At 49.0% G+C, this 17,078-nt stretch overlaps 1 protein-coding gene across 7 annotated transcripts in view; it reads left to right on the top strand.

Moving 5' to 3' along the window:
* The window catches only part of ARHGEF10L (Rho guanine nucleotide exchange factor 10 like), a 182,075-nt gene that overhangs the window by 21,427 nt on the left and 143,570 nt on the right, over nucleotides 1-17,078 (top strand). The window contains exon 1 of one of the 7 annotated variants that reach the window (XM_030912692.1): nucleotides 10,041-10,059. The exons of the other annotated variants lie outside the window; for them this stretch is intronic. The gene's annotated coding sequence lies outside the window, so the exon portion shown is untranslated. Of the gene's footprint in view, nucleotides 1-10,040; nucleotides 10,060-17,078 lie in introns of those variants that run through there. 7 annotated transcript variants of the gene reach the window in all.

Consider the following 17,078-nt stretch of genomic DNA (forward strand, 5'->3'; position numbering starts at 1 on the left):
GGTGAAACCCTGTTTCTACTAAAAATATAAAATTAGCTGGGCATAGTGGCACATGCCTGTAGTCCCAGCTGGAGGCTGAGGCAGGAGAATCTCTTGAACCTGGGAAGTGCAGGTTGCGGTGAGCCGAGATCGCACCATTGCACTCCAGCTTGGTTGACGAGTGAAATTCCATTTCACAACAAAAACAAAAACAGAAATTAGCCGGGTGTGATCCCAGCTATTTGGGAGGCTGAGGTGGGAGGGTGGCTTGAACCCGGGAGGTGGAGGTTACAGTGAACCAAGATTGTGCCACTGCACTCCAGCCTGGGTAACAGAATGAGATTCTATCTCAAAAGAAAAAAAATAAAAAGAAGAAGATTGAGCATGGTGGCTCATGCTTGTAATCCCAGCACTTTAGGAGCCTCAGGTAGGAGGATCACTTGAGCCCAGGTGTTCGGGACCAGCCTGGGCAACACAGGAGACCACGTCTCTACAAAAAATCTTAAAAATTAGTTGGGTGTGCTGGTGCATGCCTGTAGTCCCAGCTACTCAGGAGGCTGAGATGGGAGGATCAATTGAGCCTGGAAGTTCGAGGCTGCAGTGAGCTGTGATTGTGCCACTGTACTATAGCTTAAGTGACAGAGGGAGACTCTGTCTTAAAATATATATATATGTGTGTGTGTATATATATATATTTATGTGTGTGTGTATATGTATGTGTATATATATATGAGGAAAGTGTACTGTTACTTGAACAAATGGTATATTAATTAACAGACATTTATAGTATATGCTGAGTGCCAGGTGCTGGGCTAGATGATTTAAGCATGTACCTCTTATATATTGAGAAGGAATAAAGTAGAAAGAATACATGTAATCTTTTTAGATTAATTTTGAAAAGATAAAGTAAGTGATATATATGCCATGATAAGATAGTAATAACATAGATTTACATTGCACTTTCATATCTGCTATCTCTTTGTTTTGACAACACCCTAGTAATTAGGCAGGGAGATGGGTTCATACCCATTTTACTGATGAGGAAGATGAGCATATAGTGTCACTGCTGAAGCGAGTCATCGAAGGAGCCAGCACTCAGCCTGGGACTCCCTGGCCACTCAGTCCTTGCTTTCTTCTGCACAGCTGTCTCCAGTGCCTTTTGTATTCCTGTCACCCGGCTAGGCTAGACGGGTGAATGAGCCACTGTTCTTGCCCCCAAGGGGTCTAAAGTCCAGGAGACAATCAAGTTCTTTAACAATTATGCCAAAGTTGTTCCACCCCACGGTGCCACCTTGGGCCCAGCTCAGTCCTTTCCTTGCTGTGTCCCAGAGAGTTCTTGGTCTCTCTACCTCCGTGGAGGGCATCAGAGCCATTTTCCTTCAGGACCCTGGTCTGATGACATTCCCAGGAGTCCTTATAGAGCCTCTGCTGGGTCCTGGGCAGTGGTGAGTTGGGAACCAGCTCATACCTACACATAAGAGCAGATTGCTAAATTTTAGGAATTTTATGAGCCAGTTGTTAAACACAGCCATTATAACAAATTTTGAGACTGGGCATGGTAGCTCACGCCTGTAATCCCAACACTTTGGGAGGCTGAGGCAGGCAGATCACCTGAGGTCGGGAGTTCGAGACCAGCCTGGACAACATGGTGAAACCTTGTCTCTACTAAAAATACAAAAATTAGCCGAGTGTGGTGGCACGTGCCTGTAATCCCAGCTACTTAGGAGGCTGAGGCAGGAGAATTGCTTGAACCTAGGAGGTGGAGGTTGCAGTGAGCCGAGGTTGTGCCATTGTACTCCAGCCTAGGGGACAAGAGTAAAATTCTGTCTCAAAAAAGATTTTTTTTTTTTTTTAGTATATACAGTCATCATTAAGTAAATTATATATATATATATATATATATATATATATATATATATGGAGGGAGAGAGAGAGAGAGACGGAGTCTCGTTCTTTTGTCCAGGTTAGAGTGAAGTGGTGCAATCTCAGCTCACTGCAACCTCCACCCCCTGGTTTCAAGTGCAGGGGGAGCCTCAGCCTCCCAAGTAGCTGGAATTACAGGAGCCCACCACCATGCCTGGCTAATTTTTGTATTTTTAGTAAAGACAGGATTTCACCATGTTGGCCAGGCTGGTCTCAAACTCTTGACCTTAGGTGATCCACCTGCCTCAGCCTCCCAAAGTGCTGGGATTACAGGCGTGAGCCACTGTGCCCGGCTATTATTATATATTTTTGAGATGGAGTTTCACTCTTGTTGCCTAGGCTGGAGTGCAATGGTGTGATCTCTGCTCACTGCAACCTCCACCTCCTGGGTTCAAGTGATTCTCCTGCCTCAGTCTCTGGGATTACAGTAGTTGGGATTACAAGCGCCTGCCACCACACCTGGCTGATTTTTTTTTTTTTTTTGAGACGGAGTCTCGCTCTGTTGCCCAGGCTGGAGTGCAGTGGCCGGATCTCAGCTCACTGCAAGCTCTGCCTCCCGGGTTCACGCCATTCTCCTGCCTCAGCCTCCTGAGCAGCTGGGACTACATTAGCGGGGACTACAGGCGCCAGCCACCTCGCCTGGCTAGTTTTTTGTATTTTTTTTAGTAGAGATGGAGTTTCACCGTGTTAGCCAGGATGGTCTTGATCTCTTGACCTCGTGATCCGCCCGTCTCGGCCTCCCAAAGTGCTAGGATTACAGGCTTGAGCCACTGCGCCCGGCCTGATTTTTGTATTTTAGTAGAGATGGGGTTTCACCATGTTGGCCAGGCTGATCTTGAACTCCTGACCTCAGGTGGTCCACCTGCCTCGGCCTCTCAAAGTGCTGGAATTACAGTCATGAGCCACTGTGTCCAGCCATAAATTTTATACGTATACATATATTATTATTATTATTATTTTTTGAGTTGGAGTTTTGGCTCTTATCGCTTAGGCTGGAGTGCAATGGCATGATCTCGGCTCACTGCAACCTCTGCCTCCCACGTTCAAGCGATTCTCATGCCTCAGCCTCCCAAGTAGCTGGGATTACAGGCACCCGCCACCACGCCTGGCTAATTTTTGTATTTTTAGTGGAGACGGGGTTTCACCATGTTGTCTGGTCTGGTCTCAAACTCCTGACCTGAGGTGATCTGTCCACCTCAACCTCCCAAAGGACTGGGATTACAGGTGTCAGCCACCGTGCCCAGCCCATAAATTATATTTTATAAAGTAATAAATACTCAAATTTTTTTCTAATTATTTTATTCTATTACCTGTGCATTTGTGGTTATTTGCTGCTTTGTGTGTGTGTGTGTGTTTGTGTGTGTGTGCATTGGGGGGTGTATTAGTTCTTTTTCATACTGCTGTTTTTATACTGCTAGGAAGAAATACCCGAGACTAGGTAATTTATAAAGAAAAAGAGGTTTGCTGGGCGTGGTGGCGCACGCCTGTAATCCCAGCACTTTGGGAGGCCGAGGCAGGCGGATCACAAGGTCAGGAGATTGAGACCACGGTGAAACCTCGTCTCTACTAAAAATACAAAAAATTAGCCGGGCACAGTGGCAGGCGCCTGTAGTTCCAGCTACTTGGGAGGCTGAGGCAGGAGAATGGCAGGAACCCGGGAGGCAGAGCTTGCAGTGAGCCGAGATCGCTCCACTGCACTTCAGCCAGGGGGACAGAGCCACATGGCTGGGGAGGCCTCACAATCATGGTGGAAGGTGAAGGAGAAGCAAAGGCACATCTTACATGGTGGCAGGCAAGAGAGCCTGTGCAGGGGAACTGCCCATTATAAAACCATCAGATCTTGGGAGACTTATTCACTATCATGAGAACAGCATGGGGAAAACCTGCCCCTGTGATTCAATTACCTCCCACCACGTCCCTCCCATGACATGCGGGGATTATGGGAGCTACAGTTCAAGATGAGATTTGGGTGGAGACAGAGCCAAACCATATCAGGGGGTGTGAGTGTGGGTGTGTGTGTAATGTACATAGTGGTGTGCTACTGCATATCTCAACTCCATTCAGTGATGTGATGTTGGCAGCTTGAAATTGGCCACAGTGAGAATATTTATACCATATAAATTGGCAAACACTGCAAATCAGAATCTTTTCCCCTGAAGAGCTTGTTTACCAGCACACCACTGGGAATCCAGCAATGAACAACTCAGTCCCTCCCTTTGAACTTACATTTTCATGTGATGCTGCTCCAGGACTGATCTTAGTGTCCTCGTGGCTGAGGGGCAGCTGCTGGGCAGGGCCTGCTGTGCTGATAGAGGTCGTAAATTGCCCTCAAATCACGGGAGCTCTCCACTCCAGCACGCGAGTTGTTACCGTGCACCAGGAAGAGGGGAAACAGGACAAGGAGGAGATTCAGTTAATTGAGAGCTGACTTTGCCATTGAATAACCCTATTCAGGATGACCCAGGCATCTTGGAGGAAAAACAGCGGTGGCGTCTGAGGACAGACCGTGGACAAGTTAAGTAGCTTGGGGCTTGTGGAGTTGTGACGTCCAGGACATGGGTGGCTAGAGCTGGCATAGACAACAGTGGGTATGATCTGTCCATATGGATGCAGGGCCTGCATGAGAGAGTAGAAGCAGACGGTTGCTCTTGTACAGCCTGTGATCTCTGGTTGAGAGATGGACACGTGCACAGTTACATACAGTGGAGGGATGTGCAGAGTGTAGCAGGGGAATGGGGTAGGGAGAGGGAAACAGTTCATGCCTCCGAGTCTTTGCACATGCTGCTCCTTCTACCCAGGGGAGTTAGTGTGTGTTTTTTCTACCCAGAAGGAACGGCATGTGCAAAGGCTCAGAGGCATGAATTATTGAGAGCTCAGTCTGACTCTGGTGTCAGGTGAATCAAAAGTCTGCAGGGTTTGAAACAGAGCAGGGGAAGCATTGAACCTTCCTCAAGTCTGGGGGCACAGCATCATCTGGATGCCAGCAAAGGAAGTCTGCCAAACCTCGCCTGTCAGGGGCCTTATGCTGTGTGGATCACCCTGCTTCCCTGAAAATCTTTAAGGTTTCTTGGTAGTTCTAAAGCTTGCTGCTGTTCTAGCCCCTGCCTCTGTGACTGGTGGATTCTCAAAAGAAAAAAAAAAAAAAATCCATGTTAATATCAAGCCAAACAAAACTTAATTGGGAAGAGGGGTCTGCTGTTCTTCCCCCATTGCTAATTAATACCAGAAAAGCTGCTTCTGTCTTTCATTCAGGCAGACAATTGAGAGCTTGTTTGTTTAAAGGCAACTGATTTTGACTTTATGCCTATATGTGCCAGGTATTTTTCATGCATCAATTCATTTCATTTCCATGCCGATCCTGCAAGTAGGTCCTATTTTCCCATCTTATCGATGAGGAAATTGAGTCTCAGAGACTTATCCAAGGGCACTGTGTTTATAAGTGTTAGGATTCGAACCCAGCAGGTGCTGAGATCTTTCTGCAGTCCCATGCTCCCCTCCTTTATGCGGTGTTCCTTTTCCGTTTGAGGAGGGGAAGGAGAGATTAGTCACATGCCTGGAATCTCAGCACACTTTGCCTTTCTTAGTTTGGAGTTAATGTGTGTTTTTTAATCCAGTGTTAGCAAGGCCCAGTCTGGATTTGTTACCCTGTGGCTCAGGGGCAAGGATGAGAACCCTGGTATCCACATGGGCCCCCTAGGCCTGGTGTCAGGAAAGAGCTAATACTAATGGCTAATAATTGCAGAGTGGCAGGCCCCTTGGTAGTGCATGACTTGTGGGAGCTTGCTCAGTTCTCAGCTACTCCAAGAAGTGGGGTGCATCATCATCTCTGTTTTGCCTCCATTGAACTTGCCCAGGGTTGTGCAACCAAGAGGTAGAAGCACCACATTCTGCTGACCCCAGAGTCCTGCCTTTCCACTCTGTGTCTTTCCTTGAGCAGTGCCAACCCTCCCACGGTCTGGCTCGGCTGTGCCTTTGACAGCCCCTAGCAGCAGTGCCCATATGCCATGGAAAATGGGGAAGGATAGTTGACCACTTGGCCACAGGCCCAGGGTCTGCCCACCACTTGGTTAGAGCCAGCACCGAGCTCCCTGCCATGGGGTTCATCTTCCCACTGGCCTGTTGGTTGAGAGGGTGGTCTCAGACCAGGCCCCAACACCACCTTCTTGAAGATCCATCCCCAGTCCAGGGCAGTGCAGGTGGTTTGTGATGGTGCCAGCCCATGTTGGCATGTTGGGCCCAAGATGAGGCGGCATTTCTGAGTTGTGGAACCCCTTTCTCCTTGAGAGCCTGCCCCCAGAGTGTCCTCCTCTCTGCAAAAGTCCTGGTTCTAGTCACTGGCTGATTGGTATGCATCCCAGAATCCCAGTCATTAGCATACAAGGCGGGAGCCAGCTCTCATTACTCCCCTCTCTTCATTGTTTGAAGTGGGCAGACTTGGAGTGAGCTTTGGAAATGTGAGCTTTTTATTCAATTTCCCTAGAAAAACAATGGTTAAATTAAGTAGGAAAATAACAGTCTCCCGAAATTGAAGAAAAATATTTCTGAACCTAGACATTACCCACAACCTTTGAATTTCTTTTAAAATAGGCATTTGTTTTACTCTTAAGTTATATATATATTGCATGACCACTGAAGAAAACACAGAGAAAATACAGAGAGAAGAAAATGGAAATCATTTTACCACCTAAAGACAGCCTTTCTCAATATTGTGGTGCATATCATTCATGTATTCAGTGATTCATTTGCTCATTTGGCAAGTATCTATTTAGGGCCCAGAAAGGGAGAGGCTGTATTGGGTTCTGGGAGTAGAGGGGTACCCTGCTCCCTGCTGGGGCTCTTTCTATGTTGGGCCTTGGGCAACTCACCTGACCCTTCTCTTATCTGTTTTCTCATCTGTAGAATAGGGATAACACTAGTAGCTGTGTCATAAGGCACGGGGATTTAACAAAAGTGCAAGTAGGATGCTCATTATAGTGCCTGGCCCCGGTCAACGCTTAGCAATGTTGGCTTTTGTCACGTAGGGGAGGAATACCTTTTCTTCTACCCTGTTAGGTTCTGTGATAGAGCCTATGAATTAAACTGACAAAAGACAGATTAATAGGAGAAAAGGCATATTGATTTTATTTAATGTTACCATACATATGTATTTTTTACTGTAAGGGATCTCCATAGAAAAGAAATGAAAATCCAAAGAGGCGGTTAGACCCGGAGCTTACGTAACATTTTAACAAAGGGTGATAAATTGTGGAGAAGCAGGAGACAAAAGAAAAGGATTGGACTCTTATAGGGGCAGTGCATTTCAGGAAAGTGACTAGGGAATGTATGGTAGATAAGGGTGGTTTAGTAAGGTTAGTTATGCAGATAAGGTAGAGGGATACACCTTTGCAAATGGAAATTTATATCACTTTTACAAAGGGAAATGTGTGCCCTGCTTATAGGCAGAAAAGGGGAGGCAAAGAGCTCTTCCTGCATCTGCTGCTGCTCAAGTACCTTGAGCTCAAAATAATTCTTTTTTTTTTTTTGAGACAGCGTCTTGCTCTGTTACCCAGGCTGGAGTGCAATAGCACAATCTTGGCTCACTGCATCCTCTGCCTCCTGGATTTAAGTGATTCTCCAGCCTCAGCCTCCTGAGTAGATGGGATTACAGGTGCATACCACCACACCCACACCCAGGTAATTTTTGTATTTTTAGTAGAGACAGGGTTTCACCATGTTGGCTAGGCTTGTCTTGAACTCCTGACCTCAAATGATCCTCCTGCCTCAGCCTCCCAAAGTGCTGGCACTACAGATGTGAACTACCACTTCTGGCCCTGGGATGGCATATTCTGATCTTTTTCAGTTACAACAGTGAGCAGGCTGACATTAACCTTGCCCTGGTGGTTTTTTTTTTTTGAGATGGAGTGTTGCTCTGTCACCCAGGCTGGAGTGCAATGGTGCGATCTTGGCTCACTGCAACCTCTGCCTCCTGGGTTCAAGTGATTCTCCAGCCTCAGCCTCCTGAGTAGATGGGATTACAGGCTCCTGCCATTACACCTGGCTAATTTTTTGTGTTTTTATTAGAGATGGGGTTTCAGTATGTTGGCCAGGCTGGTCTCGAACTCCTGACCTCAAGTGATTCTCCCACCTCAGCCTCCCGAAGTGCTATGATTACAGGTGTGAGCTACAGTGCCTGGCCTCGTGGGTCTTATATGATGGTGGAGGAGACAAAAATCAAACACATCAAATTTATAAAGTAACCACATTTTATGCATTAAATCCTGTGAAGGAAACAGACTGGTGTGACGGTGATAACTGGGGATGAAGGGTAGAGAGGGTGTATGTGGGGGTAGGGGTTACAAGATTCGTTATCTGCAGGTGGTCAGGGAGGCATCTCTGAAGAGAGACACTTAAGCCAGACCTGAATGACAAGCAGGAGCTCCCCCTGCAAGGATCTGAGGGAAAAGTGTTCTGGATAGGGGCTACAGCAAATGCAAAGGCCCTGAGGCCAGAGGAACTTGGCCTGTTTGAGCAACAGAATGGCCTGGGCCTGCATGGCGGGGAGAGGAGGGTGTAGAAGAGACAGTGTTAGTTAGGATTGTTACTCTAGGTGCAAAAGGAAGCCATCGGAGGTTTGTTTTCTACTTCCCATAAATACCTTTACTAATGAAATATAGTTCCAAGATTCCAGCTAGTAATAACTCTGTTAAGAAATTCACCTTTCCCAATAATGTATTCAAAAATAATTTACTGAGTGCCTATGATGTGGAAGCACTTGACTCAGTGCTGTGGGGTGATGGATGGATATAAAGATAAGGTGAGGTTTTAGGCTCCAATAACCCACGGTCCAGCAAACAAGACTGCAAACATTCGCAGGGTCAAGGGCAGGGAGTGACTGATTTACCTTTGCAAAAGATCCCTTGTCTGCTGGGAGGAGAACTGGCTGTAGAGAGCCAGGGTGGAGAGGTGGAGCTGGGAACTAGAGGAAAGGCAAGGAAAGGTTCCCATTTGGCAGTGGAATAGGAGAAAAGTGTTGCGTTTGGGTTATATATCAGCTGGAATCGGCTGGAATTTCTGGTGGATTGTACACAGGGGTGAGGGAAAGAGAAGAACTGAGCATGACTTCTAGATTCTTCTTTTGAGTATATGAGTGAGTGCTGGTGTCATGAAAGGAGGTGGTTAAGAGGGAGTGAGGAGCATGGCTTTTGGAGAAACCAGGGGTTAGGTCTGGGACAGGTTCATATTGAGAGGCTGATTAGAAGTACAAGGGGGTATGCCGGGTGCAGTGGCTCACACCTGTAAACCCAGCAGTTTGGGAGGCCAAGGTGGGAGGATCACTTGAGGTCGTGAGTTTGAGAGCAGCCTGGCCAACATGGTGAAACCCCATCTCTACTAAAAATACAAAAATTAGCTAGGTGTGGTGGTGGGCGCCTGTCATCCCAGCTACTCAGGAGGCTGAGGCAGGAGAATTGTTTGAACCCAGGAGGTGGAGGTTGCAGTGAGCTGAGACTGTGCCATTGCACTCCAGCCTGGGCAATGAGAGTGAAACTCCGTCTCAAAAAAGAAAAAAAAAAACCCCAAAACCCCAAAGAAGTCCAAGCGGGTAGTGAGGGCCTCTGGGCTGGAGTTTCAAACTTGGGCATCCTTAACATATAAGGGGGACAGGTATGACCACCCAGAGGGACAATTCGGAGGAGAGATCCCTCCACAGGGAGGTGAGCTCTGGGAGCTCTTATATTTATAGTCTGGTGGAGGAGGAGGAGCCAGGGCGGGCAGCCTGGGAACTGGGGGAAGATGGGTGCAAGGAACTTACTTTTAGTGCCAGGCGCTGAACTAAGCACTTGGGGAGGATCAGCCCCTGGTCCTCACAGTAAGTCTGTGAGGTGCAGGTGCTGTTATGCTTTTCACCTTATGGAAGGGGAAGGAGGCCCAGAGGTGACCCAGTGCACTGGCCAGCAGGTGCACAACTGCGTGGGGAGTGAGTATTGACACCAAGGGGGCAGTCCAGCTCCTTCGCCCACGGCATTCCCGTGTTGCAGAGGAGGATACCAAAGCTTGTGGTTTCGTTAATTTGTTTTCATTTGTCTGTCCTTGCATTCCTCTTCTTCCAACACATATTTACTGAGCACCTACTGAATGCTGTGCACTGGGCAAGGAACTGGAGATTCCAAGATGAGTAAGGTATGGCGCCCCTTAGTCTGGTGAGGGAGGCGGACGGGCAACAACTGAAGGGTGGACGGTGCCTGATTCAGGTGGAGGGGCCCCGAGGAGGCTTCCCAGGGAAGTGTCCAAGCCAAGCAGTGGAAAAGGCAGAGTTAGGTCAGGAAGCAGGAGGCATTCCAGGCATGTGCTGAGGCTCAGGGAAGGGAATAGCAGGGCCATGTCAAGGAGGGTGCAGGGGGTGCTGCTCAGGACCTCTGTCCATTGCACTAGGGGCTTGTACTTTATCTTGTGGGCCCTGTGAGCCGGTCAACTGTTTCAAGCCAGGGGATGATGGGATTAGTACTTTTTGTTTGAGGCAGAGATTGTGCTGCAAGGAACAGGAGAGTTACCAGGGAGAGCTTTCAAGGTTGTTAATAGGCTCTCTGGCCAGGCGTGGTGGCTCACGCCTGTAATCCCAGCACTTTGGAAGGCTGAGGTGGGCGGATCACAAGGTCAGGAGATCAAAACTATCCTGACTAACATGGTGAATCCCCATCTCTACTAAAAATACAAAAAATTAGCCGGGCGTGGTGATAGGCACCTGTAGTCCCAGCTACTCTGGAGGCTGAGGCAGGAGAATGGCATGAACCTGGGAGGCAGAACTTGCAATGAGCTGAGATCATGCCACTGCACTCCAGCCTGGGTGACAGAGTGAGACTCTGTCTCAAAAAAAAAAAAAAAAAAAAGGCTCTGATTTCTAGGTCATTCTCTGAACCCTGCTGCTTCTTTACTCCTTCCCAAATTCTGGTCATTTTTCTTTTCCAAAAAGATTTCTGAGTCAGAGAGGTTAAGCAACTTGCCTGAGGTCGCACAGGGTGCCAGGGCATCCAGGCTGGGACTGGTCTCCTAACGGAAACAACCACAGTCCCAGGGGTGGAAGCGGATGGTGAGTAACCCTAAGGAGGGGTTCACTGGAGGCTTGAGTTGAAGGTCACCGTCCACAGGTCCCCGTGTGCCTTTAAACATTGCCTTTTTGCAGTCTCAGAGATTGGTGCTTCTGGGCAGAAGGAGCTGGGCTGCTGCTGGGAGCCAGGACTGGGGCTTTCCCGGAGCTGCATGGGTTATTTAAGCAGTTTCCTGGGCATCTGCTTCCTTCCCAGTGAGTGATGGGAAAAATCCACGGGGCTGGTGCAGGATTCGATTAACAGGTCACATGAGGCCAGTGAGGGAGGCAGTCCCCGCTGGGGAGGGCAGATGCCAGGCAGAGGCTGGGGGGAGGGGGAGATGGGAGCATTTCCCAGAGCCCTGTGCTATGAGCTCTGTCACTTTGGGCAGGTGTCTTACCTCTCTGGAGTCTTGGTTCCCTCGCCTGTAAAGCAGAGATAATATGAAACGTGACCAATAGGATTGAAAAAATAACCAGTGTCTACTGCAGGCCTGAAGTATGCCAGGCACCGTTCATGATCTTGTTTCAATATCTCTTTTTTCTTTTTTTTTTTGAGATAGAACCTCACTCTGTCACCCAGGCTGGAGTGCAGTGGCATGATCTTGGCTCTCTGCAACCTCTGCCTCCCGGGTTCAAGTGATTCTCCTGCCTCAACCTCCCAAGTAGCTGGGACTACAGGTGTGTGCCACCACACCTGGCTAATTTTTTTTTTTTTAGTAGATACAGGGTTTCACCATATCAGCCAGGCTGGTCTCGAACTCCTGACCTCAAGTGATCTGCTCCCCTCAGCCTCCCAAAGTGCTGGGGTTACAGGCGTGAGCCACCGCGTCCAGCCTCTTGTTTCAATCCCTTGTCATCTTGTGAGGTATAGATGCTCATTATCTTCATTTTATAGATGACACAGCTGAGGAACAGGAAGGGTAGATATTTTGCCCCAAGTCACACAGCTGGTAAATGGCAGAATTTGAACCTGACCCTCTAACTCTGGAGCCCTCTCCTGAAATCCCTCTGGTCCCCGCCAAACTTTGTTCAGCTGAGCATGAGTCCCTTCCTTGGTAAATCACTTGATAGGATCCTGTGGGGCACTAGCATTCTGCCCACCTGAGTTTGGGACACCCCAATCCCTACAACCCCTTAAGTTTTATCACAAAGCCTTGGAGCTCCAGTGGGCCTCAGACCCTGGCTTGTCATCTTGCAGCCACTTGGGGCTGACCCGGGACCAGAACCCCAGCATCCCAGACTCCTGGACTTCTACTCTTTTCACTCCTCCAGGGCCTCAGAGGGGGACCGGACTGGGAGCCAGTTGCCTGGGTTCTAATCCCACTTCTTCCTTGAACCAGCCACAAGAGCTTGGGCAACATTTCGCTTTGCTCCTGCCTTTACCCTAAGCCTCAGTTTCCTCTTCTGTGAGATGGGTAGATTGAGAATCTAGAGTCTTTACTAATTCTAATAATTCATAAGTGTAAGATTTCAGGTTTCTAGGAACCTGTAAGAGTCAAACATTTGCCACCTTTTCTACTTCCTGTCCTCTATTGCCTGTGGGACTCAGAGAGATCGAGATGAGAAAACAATTCAGTGAACCCTCTAGAGTTTGATAGGCTGTAGTCTAAGAGTGTGGCTCATGCCTGTAAAATCCCAGCACTTTAGTAGGCTGAGGTGGGAGCGTTGCTTGAGCCCTGGAGTTCAAGACCAGCCTGGGCAACATAGTCAGACCCCATCTTTACAAAAAATCAAAAAACCAAAAATAAGCCTGGCGTGGTGGTGTGCACCTGTGGTCCCAGCTACTCAGGAGGTTAAGGTGGAAAGATGGCTTGAGCCCAGGTGGTTGAGGCTGCAGTGAGCTATGATGGTACCACTACACTCTAGCCTGGGCAGCTCAGTGAGACCCTGTCTCTAAAAAATAAAAAAATATATAGCTTACTAGCAGCATATGATAATGACTATCACTTGAGTACCATTGGGTGCCAGGCACTGTGCTGGCTGCGTCATGTATTATTTTATTGCCTCCTCAACAGGGAGGCGAGTATGATTAGCTCCATGTTAGATGTGAGAACTGAAACACAAAACGTTTAGCTAACTTTCCAAAGGGTCAAGTGATTGCATTATCTGTATATGAAAGCTGGACTTCAAAGACCAGAGGAAGTGCAGAGGACACGTTTGCTAGGTGCTTCCTTGTGGGGGTGGGTACGGCCTCTCTACCTCACGTCCCATCACTTGGAGCTCTCTGCAAAACCCGTTCTCCCAGGCCCCAGATGCAAAAATCCACCCAGTTCATCCGCCCTTGAGAAATGATGTTGAGTCAGATCTGGAAACACTAAATAGGTGAGTCACAGTGAGGATGGTGAGGGGCTGGGCAGGGAGGAACAGTGCTTAGCCCACCATTGGCCAGAGTTCAGCCTTGCCAAGGAGCTCAGCCCAGAGGGCAGGCCTCAGCTGTTTACAGAGAAGGGGACTTGGGAGCAGGGAGAGGATGCGGCTGGCAGGGAGGGAGACAGAGGAGCTGAGGGTCAGACAGCAGAGCTAGAAGGGTTTTCAGGGGTCATCCAGTCCACATATAGGACATCTCAGTCCCAGAGAGGGGCTGAGACTTACCCTAGGTCACACAGTCCATGGTGCCAGACCCAGCAATAGAAGGGGATTTTGAGGGAGGCTGAGGATTCAGCCTTCCTCCCTCCTTCTCTCCCTCCTTCCTTCCCTTTCTTCCTTCCTTTCTTCTTTTTTCTTTTCGTCGTCGTCTTCTTTTTTTTTGACAGGGTCTTGCTCTGTCGCCCAGGCTGGAACACAGTGGCATGATCACAGCTCACTGCACCCTCGATTTCCTGGGCTCAGGTGATCCTCCCACTTCAGCCTACCGAGTAACTGGGGCTATAGGCACATGCCAACATGCTAGGCTAGTTTTTGCATTTTTTTGTAGAGATGGGGTTTTGCCACATTGCCCAGGCTGGTCTCAAACTCCTGCGCTCAAGCGATCTTTCTGTCTTGGCCTCCCAAAGTGCTGGGATTAGAGGTGTGAGCCACTGTCCCTGACCCTGGCCACTTTCATGGGCATGACATTCTGACTGGGCACTATGCTGTTTGCCTTCTCTTTCTCCAATCAGGAGAACAAGAACAAACAGCAACAATAATAAAGGAATCATCTTGCTAAATCCTAAGCATGTTGGTTGCCAATATGGGTAGACTGTACCCAAGTCCCACCTCCTCCTCTTCCTAGGTGAATGACTATGGGCAAGGCACGTAACTCCTCTTAGCCTCCAAGTTCCTTTAGCTGTGTCGTGGTTTAAGCAGACTCTGAAATTGCAGCACTTCTCAGTGCCTTTAACATGTGGAGTATTGTTATTCTCCAGCAGGGAGACTTCTGCTGTGGTTTTCCATTGTTCCTTGAACACTGAATGGTTTTTTTTTTTCTCCCAGTGAGCACCTATTAACATATTTCAGGATACAAATGTTTCGCCAAATACAGAGATTGAGAGCACTGGTGTCAGTGGTTTCTCAGGATGGTTTAAACTTTTTTTTTTTTGAGACAGAGTCTTGCTGTGTCTCCCAGGTTGGAGTGTAATGGTATGATCTCATCTCACTGCAACCTCTGCCTCCCGGGTTAAGTGCTTTCTCAGCCTCCCGAGTAGCTGGGATTACAGGCTCACGCCACCACGCCCAGATAATTTTGTATTTTTGGTAGAGATGGGGTTTCTCCATGTTGGTCAGGCTGGTCTCGAACTCCTGACCTCAGGTGATCTGCCCGCCTTGGCCTCCCAAAGTGCTGGGATTACAGGTGTGAGCCACCACGCCTGGCCTGTTTAAACTTTTAAACTCAGACAGTGGACTGATTATGGAGTTTGGGGGACACATCTACTGAGCTGTGACAGTCAATCCCCCTCTGGGGTCAGCAGCACCATAATCCCCCCTGTCTGTTCTTGCTTCTTTTTTTCTCTCATGCCCCCTCTACCCTGGAGCACCCATTGCTTTTTTTTTTTTTTTTTTGAGACAGAGTCTCGCTCTGTCACCCAGGCTGGAGTGCAGTGGCCGGATCTCAGCTCACTGCAAGCTCCGCCTCCCGGGTTCACGCCATTCTCCTGCCTCAGCCTCTCAGGTAGCTGGGACTACAGGCGCCACCACCTCGCCCGGCTAGTTTTTTGTAGTTTTTAGTAGAGACGGGGTTTCACCGTGTTAGCCAGGATGGTCTTGATCTCCTGACCTCGCGATCCGCCCGTCTTGGCCTCCCAAAGTCCTAGGATTACAGGCTTGAGCCACCGCGCCCAGCCACCATTGCTTTATCAGCAGGAGCCTTCCTGGGAGGAAGGTCAGGCTTCTGTAATTGGAGCCACCCTGCCTATGTGGGGCAGGAAGACTGGCTGAGATGTCTTGGGCAGCGGCAGCTACCCTACAAAGGCTCTTCTCAGGGACCCTGGCTCACCTGGGAGCATATTTGGAGGCAAGGAGGATGGTGAGGGAGGAGCAGAGACTTCCAATTAGGTCAGGGCAGACTGGGAGCACTGGGGTGGGCCTGGGAGCATGGGGTGGGGGGCTGGGAGCATGGGGCGGTGAGACTGGGAGTATGGGGGTGGACCTGGGAGCACGGGGGTTAGCTTGGCTCTGTCATTCACCCTTTTAATGACTTTGGGCAAGGCACAGTCCTCTCTGGGCCTCAGTTTCCTCATCTGTGAAATGAAGGCCTGGGCTTGGTGATTTCTTGGTTCCCTTCAGGGCTGACGTTCTGTGAACTAAGTAATGGAGGAATAGTTACATTTTGTACCTTTTGGCCACACCCTGGTTTGCTGGGTTTCTTGGGGCCCTCCAAGGCTTCCCCCATCAGGAACTTTTCTCTCTCAGAAGGCGCGGTATGTGTGAAGATGCTGGATACAGGCAGGTGGCCTAAGCACCCTGGGAACCGAGAGCCAGTAATTCCCATACATTAATATGAGCCAGGGTCACCCAGACAAGCCTGCTAAGAAGGCAGATTCTTGGATCTCATCCCAAGAGACTCTAGTATTACAGGTTGGTATCAGAAGCTTAGCATCTGCATTTAAAAGAAACCTCCCCTTCACTCAGGTGGCTCTGAAGTCAGTAGTTCAAGGACAACTTTTTGAAAAAGGCTGTTAGACTCTTTGAGCCTTAGGAAAGGCTGGGCACAGCAGCACTTGCCTATAGTCCCAGTTCCTCAGGAGGTTAAGGCAGGACAATCACTTGAGTCCAGGAGTAAGAGGCTGCAATATGCTATGATTGTGCTTGCGAATAGCTACTGCACTCCAGCTTGGACAACATAGCAAGACTCCATCTCTTAAAAAAAGAAAAAAAAGGCCGGGCGCGGTGGCTCAAGCCTGTAATCCCAGCACTTTGGGAGGCCGAGACGGGCGGATCACGAGGTCAGGAGATCGAGACCATCCTGGCTAACACGGTGAAACCCCGTCTCTACTAAAAAATACAAAAAAACTAGCCGGGCGAGGTGGCGGGCGCCTGTAGTCCCAGCTACTCGGGAGGCTGAGGCGGGAGAATGGCGTGAACCCGGGAGGCGGAGCTTGAAAGGAGCTGAGATCCGGCCACTGCACTCCAGCCTGGGTGGCACAGCGAGACTCCGTCTCAAAAAAAAAAAAAAAAAAAAAAAAAAAAAAAACAAAAAAAAAAAACAAAAAACTAGCTAGCGAAGTGGCAGGCGCCTGTAGTCCCAGCTACTCAGGAGGCTGAGGCAGGAGAATGGCATAAACCCGGGAGGCGGAGCTTGCAGTGAGCTGAGATCCGGCCACTGCACTCCAGCCTGGGTGACAGAGCAAGACTCCGTCTCAAAAAAAAAAAAAAGAAAAAAAAAGAAAAAAAAAATGCGGCCGGGTGGAGTGGCTCAGGCCTGTAATCCTAGCACTTTGGGAGGCTGAGGTGGGTGGATCACTTGAGGTCAGGAGTTTGAGACCAGCCTGGGCAACATGGTGAAACCTTGTCTCTACTAAAAATACAAAAATTAGCTGGGTGTGGTGGCGTGCACCTGTAATCCCAGCTGCTCAGGAGGCTGAGGCAGGAGAATTGCTTGAACTCGGGAGGCGGAGGTTGCAGTGAGCCAAGATCGCACCATTGCACTCCAGCCTGGGCGACAAGAGCCAGACTCCATCTCAAAAAAAAAAAAAAA

This window comes from Rhinopithecus roxellana, chromosome 12, assembly GCF_007565055.1.
Source record: "Rhinopithecus roxellana isolate Shanxi Qingling chromosome 12, ASM756505v1, whole genome shotgun sequence".
Classification (NCBI taxonomy): domain Eukaryota; kingdom Metazoa; phylum Chordata; class Mammalia; order Primates; family Cercopithecidae; genus Rhinopithecus; species Rhinopithecus roxellana.